Source organism: Delphinus delphis, chromosome 14 (genome assembly GCF_949987515.2).
Source record: "Delphinus delphis chromosome 14, mDelDel1.2, whole genome shotgun sequence".
In the NCBI taxonomy this organism is placed as follows: Eukaryota; Metazoa; Chordata; class Mammalia; order Artiodactyla; family Delphinidae; genus Delphinus; species Delphinus delphis.
Genome location: NC_082696.1, coordinates 78,471,154 through 78,488,682, shown reverse-complemented (window position 1 = coordinate 78,488,682; position 17,529 = coordinate 78,471,154). Strand labels below are relative to the sequence as shown.

Sequence of the window (17,529 nt, the reverse complement as noted above, 5' to 3'; positions counted from 1 at the left end):
TGTCACACTGTTGTCTCTCAAGTAGCCAAGCTGACAGCTAAGCCACAGTGATGTCCGCAGAGGTGGACCCCGTACAACGCTTTCTGTGGAGAAGAGTATCAGTGAGTCGATAGGAAGACACGGTCTTTTATTGGGACTGCAAGGTGGAGCTGTAGGGAGGACTTATCTGAGGGAGAAGAGATGATCAGATTAAGGTCAAAAACTAAGGTTATTAACCTCCTAGAATATCTCTGCACCAACAGTGCTTGTGTGCTGCAACATGTGCTTCCCGTGTCGTATATATTTTTTGGGGACTGACAAATTTTTATCGAGATGTATTTCTGGAAACTATCCTTCAGTCTAGGCAAAACTGCTCGTGCTGTTCAGACCCACTCCTACACATAAGGGGGTCTCTTAAGTTCTTTACCCCGTTTCAAATGAGGGAATCAGTGCAGTCTGCTGTCTCCTAACCAGGGTTGATGTATATTAATTAATTAATTAACGATTTAATCATTCAGACCCTGCATAAGTTCAAAACGTTATGAAAGTAGTGCCAAAGTATTTAGTACAGATAAATACTTGGGACTTTAGTGTTGTCTAAGGAAACTCTGCATTTCTATAACTGGATCCTTACTTGGGAGTGAATGGAATTGCTGGAGATAGTTTCAGGTATCCTGAGGTAACAAGATCACACTAGCAATTATCTCCTCAAACTTTAGAAACCTTTAAAACTTTCTGACAGGAGCTGGGGAAAGGCAGAGAAAAGATAAATCTTTTCCTTTCTGATAGTTCATTATAAACCCAATATGTGTGAAAACCAACAATCTGGGTCACCTGAAAATAGACTTTGGAAACTCACTAGCATTTCATTTTATTTTCCATAGTAATCAATGGGACAACAGATGTTAGTTTCTGGATATGGCTCTAACTGTAGATTTTTGATGTATTCTTCTTGGCATTTTTAAAAAGTTGTAGTGAGCTTACAATAATTTACAACTGATATTTTTATCCCCTGTAGAATGGGATTAACAGCTGTCTTCAATTTTATAGCTACTACAGTTTATTCTATGCTAGGTTCTTTTTCTCATTTAATCCTTATGGCCCCCCTCCAAGGTATTATATCCACTTGACAGACAAGGATCTTGAGGCTTGGAGATGTAAGCAATTTACTCAAGGATATAGATGGTAAGGTGTAGGGGATCTTGACCAATTCACAAGTTTTTATTCAAAGTTTAAGTAACATACAAGATGGCAACATTCCTGGAGCATTGTAGTGTCCCGGGAATATTTAGTTGCTTCCTTTCTTTCCCCCTTAGATCATGGAGAGGAGAGACGCCCCCTTAATGTGCATTTTCCTCTTCCACTCTTTTTTTTTTTTTTTTGCGGTATGCGGTCCTCTCACTGTTGTGGCCTCTCCTGTTGCGCAGCACAGGCTCCGGACGCGCAGGCTTAGCGGCCATGGCTCACGGGCCCAGCCACTCCGCGGCATGTGGGTTCTTCCCGGACCAGGGCACGAACCCATGTCCCCTGCATCGGCAGGCAGACTCTCAACCGCTGCGCCACCAGGGAAGCCCCAAGCTGAGGCTTTTGATGGCCCATTTCTATGAAGTTTAAGCAAGTGACATTGAAACACTTGTCTTAGGTACACTCCTAATTATAACAAATATAAGAATTACATTTCTTATCTTTTCATAAGAATTTTTATCAGTAATTTTTTTGCCATTGTCACTTTGTAACAGGAACGTTTACTTTCCTCGCCTCCTCGGTTTGACCCAGAAAGCATTTACTCTGAGGCACAGAAAAAGATGAGGTCATACTATTCAGATCATGTGGTGATACCAGTAACACGTTGCATCAATTGTTATGACCATTAGGTGGCAGGCTGATCAAGAATGACATCGCCCTGGGAAACTGGACAGTACTCAATGTCTGTCTGGCTTCTTCTCTGGCCAGAGGGGCAAGTAGGCTTTTCCTGGATTCAGAATGCAAGCTGGATGAATTCGAGCCTCTGTTGCCTTATGGACCTATCACCCCAATTACCATTCCTCCTCATTTCTGCTTTTAGGCCTTCAAACACAAAAGACTAAGCATCCTATTCCAGGTAAAAGAGTTATTTCCATACTATCGTGATGTGACCCTAGGGTCCTCTTAAATAGACATCTAGAACTCAGAGGGGTCACACTCTAAAATTTTGAGTCCTGTAAAGAAAATTTAAAAAACACCAAAGAGGGCTTCCTTGGTGGCGCAGTGGTTCAGAGTCCGCCTGCCGATGCAGGGGACACGGGTTCGTGCCCCGGTCCGGGAAGATCCCACATGCCGCGGAGCGGCTGGGCCCGTGAGCCATGGCCGCTGAGCCTGCGCGTCCAGAGCCTGTGCTCCACAACGGGAGAGGCCACAACAGTGAGGGGCCCGCGTACCGCAAAAAACAAAACAAAACAAAAACAAAAACAAAAAACACCAAAGAGGACTTCCTTGGTGGTGCAGTGGTTAAGAATCTGCCTGCCAATGCAGGGGACAAGGGTTCGAGCCCTGGTCCGGGAAGATCCCACATGCCACGGAGCAACTAAGCCCATGTGACACAACTACTGAGCCTGTGCTCTAGAGCCCGTGAGCCACAACTACTGAGCCCACACGCCACAACTACTGAAGCCCGCACGCCTAGAGCCCGTGCTCCGCAACAAAGAGAAGCCACCGCAGTGAGAAGCCCGTGCACCGCAATGAAGAGTAGCCCCCGCTCGCTGCAATTAGAGAAAGCCCGCGCGCAGCAACGAAGACCCAATGCTGTCAAAATAAATAAATAAATTTATAAACAAACAACAACAAAAAACACCAAAGAACCCAGAAGTGGTGATGGGAATTTACAAAAAGAAGGGTTTATTAACTACAGTTCCTGGAGAGACGTAACTCGACAAAATTACCTCCTTTTTCAGTGGTTATGAGAAGTCAAAAAGTTTCAGTCTAAATTGGCTTTCAGGGCTCCATCGCTGGTGGGGATCCAGGTCTTTTCTCTCTCACTGTACTCTTTCCTGCTCTGAAGTGGTAGTGCCTACTGGCGCTCAGTGTCTCAACCAAAACAAAGCAACTTTGTCCCCATGTTTCTTCAGATTTGACAAAATCTAGTTTTTGCTCAAACCTGTCTGCATTACATGACCTCCACGGGAGTGATGTTTTTGTCTGGTTCAGTTACTGCCTCTGATGCCTGAGTTACTCCAGACCCCGTGCCACCTTCCCCACTCCGCCTCAGCTCCATTTTCAGACCCTACATGTGGCTCTAGTGCTAGCGCGTCCCCTGGGGTGTTCCAGCTTGTATCCTTGCTCAGAATTCCAGCTCTGCCTTGTTAGTCCTATCACCACGTTACTGATTAGGCTCTACTACCAGCACCTGAACTTCTTGCCTATACTATTCTAAACCTGTTTCAAGGCTCTGATGCTGTCACCATCAAGTCAGTTAAACTCTACTTTTTCATGTCCCTGTGGTTGCTTGATGGAAACTAATTATAATTGTCCCTCAGTTCCATTGGGGATTGGTTCCAGCCACCCCCATATCAAAATCTGGGGATGTCCTTATATAAAATGGCATAGTATTTGCATATAACCTATGTACATCCGCCCTTATATACATTAAATCACTTCTAGGTTACTTACAATGCCCAATACAATGTAAATATTATGTACATAGCTGTAAATACAATGTACTTCCTATTAAGTAGTTGCCAGTTCCTGGCAAATTCATGTTTTGTGTTTTGGAACTTTCTGGAAAATTTTTTCCAGTATTTTCAATCTGTGGTTTGTTGAATATGTGGGTGCAGAACTTGCAGATATGGAGGGCCAACTTAAAAATACTTTGTTTTATTGAAATATAGTTGATTTACCATGTTGTGTTAGTTTCAGGTATAGGGGGAACAAATTTTAATAGAAAATTCAAGAGATTCTCCAGAAAACTCTTGGAACTAGTAAGAGTTTTGCAGGGTTGGTGAATCCAAGATCAACATACAAAACTTAATTGTATTTTTTATACCATCAGTAATGCATTAGATAATGCAATTTATTATTTAAAAATTTTTTTCACATCTTTATTGGAGTATAATTGCTTTACAATGGTGTGTTAGTTTCTACTGTATAACAAAGTGAATCAGCTATGTGTATACATATATCCCCATATCCCCTCCCTCTTGAGCCTCCCTCCCACCCTCCCTATCCCACCCCTCTAGGTGGTCACAAAGCACCGAGCTGATCTCCCTGTGCTATGCAGCAGCTGCCCCACTAGCCAACCATTTCACATTTGGGAGTGTGTATATGTTAATGCTACTCTCTCACTTTGTCCCAGCTTCCCCTTCCTCCCCTGTGTCCTCAAGTCTGTCCTCTACGTCTGCGTCTTTATTCCTGCCCTGTCACTAGGTTCATCAGTACAGTTCTTTTAGATTCCATATATGTGTTAACATACGATATTTGTTTTTCTCTTTCTGACTTACTTCACTCTGTATGACAGACTCTAGGTCCATCCACCTCATTACACATGACTCAGTTTCGTTCCTCTTTACGGCTGAGTAATATTCCATTGTATATATGTGCCACATCTTCTTTATCCATTCATCTGTCGATGGACATTTAGGTTGCTTCCATGTCCTGGTTATTGTAAACAGTGCTGCAATGAACATTGTGGTACATGTATCTTTTTGAATTATGGTTTTCTCAGGGTATATGCCCAGTAGTGGGATTGCTGGGTCATATGGTAGCTCTATTTTAGGTTTTTTAAGGAAACGGCATACTGTTCTCCACAGTGGCTGTATCAACTTACATTCCCACCAACAGTGCGAGAGGGTTCCCTTTTCTTTACACTCTCTCCAGCATTTATTGTTTCTAGATTTTTTGATGATGGCCATTCTGACCAGTGTGAGGTGATACCTCATTTCCATAATATTGATTCTTCCAATCCAGGAGCATGGTATATCTCTCTAACTGTTTATGTCATCTTTGATTTCTTTCACCAGTATTTTATAGTTTTCTGAGTGCAGGTCTTTTGCCTCCTTAGGTAGGTTTATTCCTAGGTATTTTATTCTTTTTGTTGCGATGGTAAATGGGATTGTTTCCTTAATTTCTCTTTCTGATCTTTTGTTGTTAGTGTATAGGAATGCAAGAGATTTCTGTGCATTAATTTTGTATCCTGAAGGAAAACTTGAAGGGTATCCTGAAACCTTACCAAATTCATAGATTAGTTCTAGTAGTTTTCTGGTGGCACCTTTAAGATTTTCTACGTGTGGTATCAAGTCATCAGCAAACAGTTATGGTTTTACTTCTTCTTTTCCAATTTGTATTCCTTTTATTTCATTTACTTCTCTGATTGCCGTGGCTAGGACTTCCAAAACTATGTTGAATAATAGTGGTGAGAGTGGGCATCCTTGTCTTGTTCCTGATCTTAGAGGAAATGCTTTCAGTTTTTCAGCATTGAGAATGATGTTTGCTGTATATGGCCTTTATTATGTTGAGATAGGTTCCCTCTAAGCCCACTCTGTGGAGAGTTTTTATCATAAATGGGTGTTGAATTTTATTATTATTTATAGTAAAATATACATAACAAAATTTGCCACTTTAACCACTTTTAAGTGTACAGTCCTGTGGCATTAAATACTTTCATACTGTTGTGTACCCATCACCACCATCCATCTCTAGAAATTTTGAATCTTCTCAAACTGAAACTCCCTACCCATTAAACAATCAATCCCCATGCCCCGCTCTCCCCAGCCCCTGGCAACCACCAGTAAAATGTACTTTCTATCTCTATGAATTTGACTACTCTGGGTACCTCAGATAAATGGAATCACACAATATTTGTCCTGTTGTGACTTGTTTATTCCACTTAGCATAATGCTGCCAAGTTTCAAACATGTTGCAGCACATGTCAGAATTTCCTTTCTGAATAATATCCCAGTTGTACAAATATGTCACATTTTGTCCATCCATTAATTCATCAAGGAACACTTACATGGCGTTCCCCTTTCGGCTATTATGAATAAGGTTTCTACGAACAAGGGTGTACAAATACATGTTTGAGTCCCTGCTTTCAGTTGTTTTGGGTGTGTACCCAAAAGTGGAATTGCTGAATCATATGGTAATTCTATGTTTAATTTTTTGAGGAACTGCCATGCAGCTTTTCACCATGGCTGCACCATTTAACATTCCTACCAGCAATACACAAGAGTTTCAATTTCTCCACACCCTTTCTAATGCTTATTATTTTCTGTGGTTTATTTATTTATTTATTTGATAATAGCTATCCTAATGGGTCTGAATTGGTTCCTGTATTATTATTTCATTTTGCGGTACGCGGGCCTCTCACTGTTGTGGCCTCTTCCGTTGTGGAGCACAGGCTCCGGACGCGCAGGCTCAGCGGCCATGGCTCACGGGCCCAGCCGCTCCGCGGCATGTGGGATCTTCCCGGACCGGGGCACGAACCTGTGTCCCCTGCATTGGCAGGGGGACTCTCAACCACTGCACCACCAGGGAAACCCCTCCTGTATTGTTTTGAAGCAAATCCCAGACATCATAAATTTCACCCACAATTATTTCAGTATGTATGTCTAAAAGATAAAAACCCTTTCAGAAAGTATAACTCCAGCCTAAAGAATTAATAAAAATTCTTTAATATCATCAAACACCCAATCAGTATGCACAATTTCAACTGTTTAGAAATGGAACAATCCAGGGTTCTGTTTGGATCAGGAGCCAAATATATTCATACATTGCTACTAATTGTTGTCTTTTAAGTCTCTTTAAACCTTTGGTTTCAGACACGGTCCCCCCGCTGCAGTGTTGGTATAGCCATGTCTCACCAGGAACTCTGGTCTCAAGTGCCGGAGTCAAGGCCTCTGCACGCAGTACCCTGTGAACAAGTGAAACTACACTAAGCACAAAGGAAAAGAAAGAAAGGCTGGGGATGAGGCCTGAGCTCCTGTGGTGGGAACGCCTAGTCCAAGCCACTGGACTAGCAGAGAACTTCAGGCCCCAGGGAATATTAATGTGTGAGCTCTCCTCGTCTCTGCACCAAGACCCGACTCCACCCAACTGCCTGCAAATTCTAGTGCTGGACGCCTTTGGCCAAACAAGCAGTGAGACAGGAACACAGCTCCACCCATCAAAAAAAATTAGATGACAAAATATATGGTAGAGATGAAGGAGCAAGGTAAAAACCAAAAGGACTAAATAAATGAAGAGGAACTATGCAACCTACCAGAAAAAGAATTCAGAGTAATGATAGTAAAGATGATCCAGAATCTCGGAAATCAAATGGAGGCACAGATTGAGAAAATACAAGAAATGTTTAACAAAGACCCAGAAGAACTAAAGAACAAACAACCAGTGATGAACAATACAATAACTGAAATGAAAAATACAGTAGAAGGAATCAGTAGCAGAATAACTGAGGCAGAAGAACGGATAAGTGACCTGGAAGACAGAATGGTGGAATTCACTGCCGTGGAACAGAATAAAGAAAAAGGAATGAAAATAAATGAGGACTGTGTCAGAGACCTCTGGGACAACATTAAATGAGCCAACATTCAAATGATAGGGGTCCCAGAGGAAGAAGAGAAACAAAAAGGGTCTGAGAAAACATTTGAAGAGATTATAGTTGAAAACTTCTCTAACATGGGAAAGGCAATAGCCACCCAAGTCCAGGAAGCACAGAAAGTCCCATACGGGATAAACCCAAGGAGAAACATGCTGAGACACATATTAACCAAACTAACAAAAATTAAATTCAAAGAAAAAATATTAAAAGCAGCAAGGGAAAAGCAAAAAATAGCACACAGCGGAATCCCCATAAGGTTATCAGCTGATTTTTCAGCAAAACTCTGCAGGCTAGAAGGGAGTGGTAGGATATATGTAAAGTGATGAAAGGGAAAAACCTACCACCAGGATTACTCTACCCAGCAAGGATCTCATTCAGATTTGACGGAGAAATCAAAAGCTTTACAGACAAGCAAAAGCTATGAGAATTCAGCACCACAAACCAGCATTACAACAAATGCTAAAGGAACTTCTCTCAGTGGCAAACACGAGAGAAGAAAAAGAACCACAAAACAAACCCAAAACAATTAAGACAATGGTAACAGGAACATACATATTGATAATCAACTTGAATGTAAATGGATTAAATGCTCCAACCAAAAGACACAGACTGGCTGAATGGATACAAAAACAAGACCTGTATATATGCTGTCTACAAGAGACCCACTTCAGACCTAGGGATGCATACAGACTGAAAGTGAGTGGGTGGAAAAAGATGTTCCATGCAAATGGAAATCATAAGAAATCTGGAGTAGCAATAGTCATATCAGATAAAACAGACTTTAAAATAAAGAATGTTACAAGAGACAAGGAAGAACACTGCATAATGATCAAGGGATCAATCCAAGAAAAAGAAATAACAATTATAAATATTTATGCACCCAATATGGGACCACCTCAATACGTAAGGCAAATGCTAACAGCCATAAAAGGGGAAATTGACAGTAACACAATAATAGTGGGGGACTTTAACATCCCACTTACACCAATGGACAGATCATCCAGACAGAAAATAAATATGGAAACACAAGCTTTAAATGACACAATAGACCAGGTAGACTTAATTGATATTTATAGGACATTCTACCTGAAAGCAGCAGAATACACTTTTTTTCTCAAGTGCACACGGAACATTCTCCTGGATAGATCACATCCTGGGTCACAAATCAAGCCTTGGAAAATTTAAGAAAATTGAAATCATATCAAGCAACTTTTCCAACAACAACACTATGAGATTAGAAATCCATTACAGGAAAAAAAACTGTAAAAAACAGAAACACATGGACGCTAAACAGTGCACTACTAAATAACCAAGAAATCACTCAAGAAATCAAACAGGAAATAAAGAAATACATAGAAACAAATGACAGTGAAAACACAACAACCCAAAACCTATGAGACGCAGCAAAAGCAGTTCTAAGAGGGAAGTTTATAGCAATTCAATCTCACCTCAAGAAACAAGAAAAATCTTAAATAAACAATCTAACATTATACCTAAAGCAACTAGAGAAAGAAGAAGAAGAACAACAATGGAAACCCAAAGTTAGTGGAAGAAAAGAAGTCATAAAGATCAGAACAGAAATAAATGAAATAGAAATGAAGAAAACAATAGCAAAGATCAATACAACTAAAAGTTAGTTCTTTGAGAAGATAAAGAAAATTGATAAACCTTTAGCCAGATTCATCAAGAAAAAATGGAGAGGATTCAAATCAATAAAATTAGAAATGAAAAAGGAGAAATTACAACCATCACCACAGAAATACAAAGGATCATAAGAGACTACTACAAGCAACTATATGCCAATAAAATGGACAACCTGGAAGAAATGGGCAAATTGAACCAGAAACAAATAGAAAATATGAACAGACAAACCACAAGTAATGAAATTGAAACTGCAATTAAAAATCTTCCAACAAACAAAAGTCCAGGACCAGATGGCTTCACAGGCAAATTCTATCAAACATTTAGAGAAATGCTAACACCTATCCTTCTCAAACTCTTCCAAAAAACTGCAGATCGAGGAACACTCCCAAACTTGTTCTATGAGGCCACCATCACCCTGATACCAAAACCAGACAAAGATATCCCCCCAAAAGAAAATTACAGACCAATATCATTGATAAATATAGATGCAAAAATCCTCAACAAAATACTAGCAAACAGAATCCAACAACATATTAAAAGGATCATACACCATGATCAAGTGGGATTTATCCCAGTATATACACAAGTCAATCAATGTGATTCACCATATTAACAAACTAAAGAATAAAATCCATATGATCATCTGAAAAGATGCAGAAAAAGAGTTTGACAAAAGTCAACACCCATTTATGATAAAACCTCTCCAGAAAGTGGGCATAGAAGGAACCTACCTCAACAAAATAAAGGCCTTATATGACAGACCAACAGCTAACATCATTTTCAATGGTGAAAAACTGAACGCATTTCCTCTAAGATCAGGAACCAGACAAGGATGTCCATTCTCTCCACTATTATTCAACATAGCTCTGGAAGTCCTAGCCACGGCAAGCAGAGAAGAAAAAGAAATAAAAGGGATCCAAATTGGAAAAGAAGAAGTAAAACCATAACTGTTTGCTGATGACATGATACTATTTGTAGAAAATCTTAAAGATGCCACCAGAAAACTACTAGAGCTAATCTATGAATCTGGTAAAGTTGCAGGATTCAAAATTAATGCACAGAAATCTCTTGCATTCCTATACACTAACAACAAAAGATCAGAAACAGAAATTAAGGAAACACCATTTACAATTGCAACAAAAAGAATAAAATACCTAGGAATAAACCTACTTAAGGAGGCAAAAGACCTGTACTCAGAAAATTATAAAACACTCATGAAAGAAATCAAAGATGACACAATCAGATGGAGAGATATACTGTGTTGTTGGATTGGAAGAATAAATATTGTGAAAATGATTATACTACCCAAAGCAATCTACAGATTCAATGCAATCCCTATCAAATTACCAATGCCATTTTTCACAGAATTAGAACAAAAATTTTATAATTTGTATGGAAACACAAAATAGCCCAAATAGCAAAAGCAATCGTGAGAAAGAAAAAATGGAGCTGGAGGAATCTGGCTCCCAGACTTCATACTGTACTACAAAGCTACAGTAATCAAGATTGTATGGTACCGGCACTAACACAGAAATATAGATCAACGGAACAGGATAGAAAGCCCAGAGATAAACCCACACATCTATGGTCATCTAATCTATGAAAAAGGAGGCAAGAATATAAAATGGAGAAAAGACTGTCTCTTCAATAAGTGGTGCTGGGAAAACTGTATAGCTACGTGTAAAAGAATGAAATTAGAACACTCCCTTACACCATACACAAAAAATAAACTCAAAATGGATTAAAGACCTAAATGTAAGGCTAGACAGTATAAAACTCTTAGAGGAAAACACAGGCAGAACACACTATGACATAAATTTCAGCAAGATCCTTTTTGACCCACCTCCTAGAGTAATGGAAATAAAAACAAAAATAAACAAATGGGACCTAATGAAACTTAAAAGCTTTTGCACAGCAAAGGAAACCATAAACAAGATGAAAAGAAAACCGTGAGAAAGGGAGAAAATATTTGCAAACTGACAAAGCAAAGCAACTGACAAAGGATTAATCTCTAAAATATACAAGCAGCTCAGGTAGCCCAATATCCAAAAAACAAACAACCCAACCCAAAAATGGGCAGAAGACCTAAATAGACATTTCTCCAAAGAAGACATACATATGGTCAAGAGGCACATGAAAAGATGCTCAACATCACTAATTATTGGAGAAATGCAAATCAAAACTACAATGAGGTATCATTTCACACTGGTCAGAATGGCCATTATCACAAAATCTAGAAACAATAAAGCTGGAGAGGGTGTGGGGCTAAGGGAACACTCTTGCACTGTTTGTGGGAATGTAAACTGATACAGCCACTGTGGAGAACAGTATGGAGTCTCCTTAAAAAACTAAAAATAGAACAACCATATGACCCAGCAATCCCACTAGTGGGCATATACCCTGAGAAAACCATAATTCAAAAAGACACATGTACTACAATGTTCATTGCAGCTCTATTTACAACAGCCAGGTTATGGAAATGACCTCAATGTCCATCGACAGATGAATGGATAAAGAAGATGTGGCACATATGTACAATGGAATATTACTCAGCCATAAAAAGGAAAGAAATTGGGTTATTTGTAGAAATGTGGGTGGACCCAGAGTCTCTCATACATAGTGAAGTAGGCCAGAAAGAAGAAAACAAATATCATATATTAGCGCATATATGTGAAATCTAGAAAAATGGTGGAGATGAACCTTTTTGCAAGGCAGGAATAGAGATGGAGATGTAGAAAATGGATGTGTAGATACTGGGGTTGAAGGGAGGTTGGGATGAATTGGGAGATCAGGATTGACACATATACACTTCCATGTGTAAAATTGATATCTAGTGGGGACCAGCTGTATAGCACAGGGAGCTCAGCTTGGTCCTCTGTGATGACCTAGATGGGTGGGGTGGGGGGTGTGGTGGGACGGAGGTCCAAGAGTGAGGGGATATATGTGTACATATAGCTGATTCACTTCGTTGTACAGCAGAAACTAACACAACATTGTAAAGCAATTATAACCCAATTTAAAGAAAAAATACCTGTAGTTTCTTTCAATTCTCTTTATTTTTCCTTGCAATTTAGTTGTTGAAGACATTCGATTGTTTGATAAAGTATTCCACAGTCTAGATTTTGCTAATACATCCCTGTGGTATTTAATATGCATTTATTAATTTCCTTGCAATTTTTTTGTCCTTTTATTTTTTTTCCTATACTGTATTTCCTTGCAAATTTTTTTATTTTTTTAATTTTTTATTTTGCAGTATGTGGGCCTCTCACTGTTGTGGCCTCTCCTGTTGCGGAGCACAGGTTCCGGACGCGCTCCGCGGCATGTGGGATCTTCCCAGACCGGGGCACAAACCCGTGTCCCCTGCATCGGCAGGCGGGCTCTCAACCACTGCGCCACCAGGGAGGCCCTCCTTGCAAATTTGAATCAGATTCAGGTTCAGTCTTTTAGGTGGTTCTGGGTTCTTCTCTAAGGAGACTTAGAGTATCTGTATGTTTCCTAGCAGTCCTTTATGATCATTGTTTCGGTCTGCATAATCCAATATGGTAGTCACATGTTGCTATTTAAATTTAAGTTAATTCAAATGAAATAATAACAAATTCAGTGTCTTGGATGTACTGACCACATGTCCAGTACTCAACAGCCTCATGTTGCCCATGGCTACTGTATCAGGGTGGATATGGAACACTTCCATCCTTACAGAAAGTTCTATTGGACAGCACTGGTCTAGATCTATTAATTCACCAAGGGTTGTGATATGGTGCTATTCTGATTCTAACATTTATTTTACATTTTACTAGCTGGAAAACTTCCAAAAAGAGAACTTTCCCCGTACCTACTATTTGCTTACCAGTGATACAGTTCATGTAGGAAAGACAGGATAGAGTTGAATACTTTCCCTTTAACGAGATTGATTCTATCAGTTATAAATAAGTAAACCATGCTTACGTCAACATTATATAATTATTGTTCACTACAGAGCCAACTAATGAATTATGGTTACACTTCCATTTTTATCTATTTTAAAAAAATATTTGTTCATTTATTTACTGTTGGCTGCGTTGGGTCTTCGTTGCTGTCCACAGGCTTTTTCTAGTTGTGGCGAGCGGGGGCTACTCTTCGTTGTGGTGCGTGGGCTTCTCATTGCGGTGGCTTCTCTTGTTGTGTAGCACGGGCTCTAGGCGCACGGGCTTCAGTAGTTGTGGCGCACGAGCTCAGTAGTTGTGGGTCACAGGCTCTAGAGCGCAGGCTCAGTAGTTGTGGCTTGTGGGCTCTAGAGCCCAGGCTCAGTAGTTGTGACGCATGGGCTCAGTTGCCCTGCAGCATGTGGGATCTTCCCGGACCAGAGCTCGAACCCATGTCCCCTGCATTGGCAGGCGGATTCTTAACCACTGCACCACCAAGGAAGTCCCTTTTTTTATCTATTTATTTTTCTTTTCTCTAGAGTTTCTAAATTTCCTTCCCTTCATTACACAATTTTATATTACCATAGTCTCAATTTTCTCCCCCAGTTTTCCATTACATTTATCTTTTCTACTAAGGTCCTTTTTTCCCCTTGAGGCCTTATTCCTGGAATTCTTCCTGTTGGAACTTCTGTCTTCATTGCTCTCTGGGGTTATATATACTTTTTCCTGAATCTCATGTCTTCCTTTTTCTTGGATTATTTCGTTTGTTTGCTAAATACGTCCTCCAAAAGTAACTTCCTAAAAAGAGTTTGTTGAAGGCAAAGTTTCTGAGCCATTCCATTTCTGAAAACATTTTAATTCTATTGTCATTCTTGTTTGATAATTTGGTTGGACAGAGAATTCTAATTTTAAATTTTGGACACTCATACAGAAAGTTAAGGACAAGCCTTGTTATTATTATTCCTAGTTAATTTCAGTATCATTCCTTGTCTTCCAGTGGACAGGGGTTTCCTCCTCTGTTCTGGGTAAAAAAGATTCTGGTGTTCTGTGCAGGACTCTGTCTAAATAGGTGTCAAATAGATGATAAATTTAAGTAGATGTTCATTTCATACATAATATTTCTGAAATTTTATACAGTTTGAATGTGTAAAAAATCAAACAACAGACTTGAGGATACGGACTGTGCTCTAAATCAGCAAGTAATGTTTCTCTCAATGCTTCTCCCAAAACCAGCCTCACTGATCTGAGAACAGAGGGTGGAAAAGAGGCACGAATAACGTTCAAAGATACTTGAGGGATTTTATATACTCTTTTGCAGACTGGGTAAGTTTGTTTTCCGTTAGATGAGGGATAATTGCCTCATGTTGGGGAAAGCATGATTTTTCTGTTTTTTGTTGACGTTGAGTATGGTTAAAAGGGGTATATACAGAGGCCTAGTTGATGACGCATGGACTTTGGTAGCTTTGTACTGTGCCGACTTATCTAAGATGAAGCTAAATTTCCTAGAACTCCCCTCCCTGTATAGTTATGAGTTAGTGTTGGCCATAAGAGATACTTTATATGAATTTGGAAGCCAGCAGTGAAACCGAAGTCATATTTTTCACTCTCTGAAGGTCAGTGCAGGGCTCTAGGCGTTGGCCACTAGCCCAGATTTCTGCTGCTGTGTCAGTTGACTTGTGGGTGTGGGGCGGCAGTGGGTCTCGTAGCCCCTCCAGTTCTCAGGGGATCTCGTCCTTGAGCTTTTCTGAATGCTGGGCCAAGTGCATATGCAGCCGGCTTCTCCTGCAGGTTGCCCATGACGTCCGACTTGGAGGTGTTAATAGAGACATGGGTTCCATGTCTCTTGCCCTCATGCTTCCTTGTTCTGGTCCACATGTAGCTTTTCTGCCCTGGCTGTCTTAGAGTGACTTAGACTCAACGCTAGGTGCAGAGTCAATGGCTGCTCCCACAATCGCATAGGATCTATCTCCTACAGATTCCTCTTTTCTCAATGAACCACACCCTAAGACATGTCCAGAAGGGACACGGGAACAGTGTAGGGTTCTTATGCCAAAGGCCATTCAGTTTTCATAGGGGGAACATATATAATTTTTTTGTATCAAAACTCATGAATTTTATTCCAAAGAGTTTCTAAGATGCTCCCTTAAAGACTACTTGCTAAAGCAATATCATTTTTATTGTTTTCTTTTTAAAAGAAAAATTATTATATATATGTTCATTGTAGAAAACTTGACAAATCCAGGTAATTACCTGCATACTGATAACATTTTGCTGAATACCCTTCCAGTTTTCCTTCAATGCATATATCTATGATGTATATGTATACATAAACACAATTTATTTTTATAAAAATGGAATCATTTAAATTCTGTTTTATAAAAGACTCCTCCCAACAGCATCAGGAATATTTATCTTTAGATAATTAAATAGTCTCCAAAACAAACAAAATAATAAAGTCTCCAATTCAAGAACGTAATTTTAAATTGCTTCACAGTATTCTGTTGCATAGGCATACCATAATTTATTTAACCCCATCTCTTATTGTTACTATCAGACAACTTTAAGTTTTTCTTACTTAAAAAAAAAAATCTAGGAAGAAGATTTTTTTTTTTTTTTTTTTTTTTTTTTTTTTTTGCGGTATGCGGGCCTCTCACTGTTGTGGCCTCTCCCGTTGCGGAGCACAGACTCCGGACGCGCAGGCTCAGCGGCCATGGCTCACGGGCCCAGCCGCTCCGCGGCATGTGGGATCCTCCCGGACAGGGGCACGAACCCGTGTCCCCTGCATCAGCAGGAGGACTCTGAACCACTGCGCCACCAGGGAAGCCCAGAAGATTTTTTATTAATCCTTTTAAGCAGTTTTACTGAGTGGCTACTCTGTGCCTCATCTCTGTGCAAATCTACATGGTTAAGTTTTTCTTGTGTATTGCGAGAAGGAAGGCATAAACGGGGAGGCTGCATCAATTTAAAATCTGCACAGATGTCATTTTACGAAACAACTAGGTGGTTCTAAACCTTTCTAGAAGACTTCTTGGAATGCAACATTATCAACTAATCTTTTGGAGTGCTTTTTACATTTTCCTGCCTCTAGAATAAACCTGAATTTATTGATCCATCTTACGAAGTGAAGCTTGGAAAGAATTTTCTCCAGGTTTCCAACTTCCTTTTCTCATCAAAGAGAGAGTTTACCTGTAGACCCTCTGTGGCCCACAGTATGTTGAAATGAGGCAGAATTTCAGTCCCTATCCCGGACCTGCTGAATCAGCATCTGCACTTCACTGTGATTCTCATACACATTAGAGTTGGAGAAGCACTGATTTAGACTTTGACAGAGCCCACACTTGACCCTGAACAACAGAGGTGAGGAGACCAGACAGGCAGTAACAGCTATGTCAGGGACACAGGATGTGTACCCAAAGACCCACTTGGACCCTTTTCACTTTACCCAAGCCCTGCCTGCACAGGAAGTCGGCCACTAAAGATAGGAGTGCGGAGGAGACAGGAGGACATAGGGACGTCTGCTAGCTGTTCAGCAGGGTGAAAAAGGGTGGAACAGGAAAGGGAGGAAAGCGAGTTCCTGGACTCCAAAACCACAGTTGGTCTAGGTGCTACTTTCCCCCTTATTTAGCACATAGCTTTGTGAGGAGACACCCTTGGCTGACCTCTTTTCTTTTTGCATTTTGTCCCGTATTAAAATGTGACCATCCAAAACTTTTCTCCATGAATTAGAAACTTTAAGTTGTTAGGGACTGAATGTGCCTGTTTTCCAACAGTTGCTGGCAGTTCCCTGCTTTTATGGTGTAGCCATGGTGAAACCTGAGTCATCTGAACATGGTGACAGCACCAAGCAGTGGGGAAGGAGCTACAGACAAGCCAGGACGCAGGAGCTGGAGCTCAGCAACTGCTGGGCACCCTGGGCCACTGGTCTTCCTAAGCATAGGAGAGCCACCCGAATTCTAACGTGTTTACACAAATTGCTCCAGGCTTCACAGTGCTAATGAATATCTTCTGTAGCAGAAGTGCTTAGCGATAGCCCACAGTATAGAGCATCTCCCCCGACAGTTGTTTCTCAGAGTTCTGAGGAGCAACACCTAACTTCCGCATGTGCCAGAATTTTCTTCCTCTTATTCTTTTTTTTTTTTTTTTTTTTTTTTTGCGGTACGCGGGTCTCTCACTGTTGCGGCCTCTCCCGTTGCTGAGCACAGGCTCCGGACGCGCGGGCTCAGCGGCCGTGGCTCACGGGCCTAGCCGCTCCGCGGCACGTGGGCTCTTCGCGGACGGGAGCACGAACCCGTGTCCCCTGCATCGGCAGGCAGACTCTCAACCACTGCGCCACCAGGGAAGCCCATTCCTTTTCTTTTTTTAAACGGAGAAACCACATTTTTCCTGGAGAGGTAAACGATATACGTGAGTTTTTGTTTCAAGGGAAAGAAGTTTTTC

General features: G+C 40.6%; 1 protein-coding gene across 4 annotated transcripts in view; it reads left to right on the top strand.

The window, feature by feature from the left end:
* CD109 (CD109 molecule) overlaps positions 1–17,529 on the top strand; it is a 151,496-nt gene that overhangs the window by 11,430 nt on the left and 122,537 nt on the right. The window lies entirely within an intron of this gene.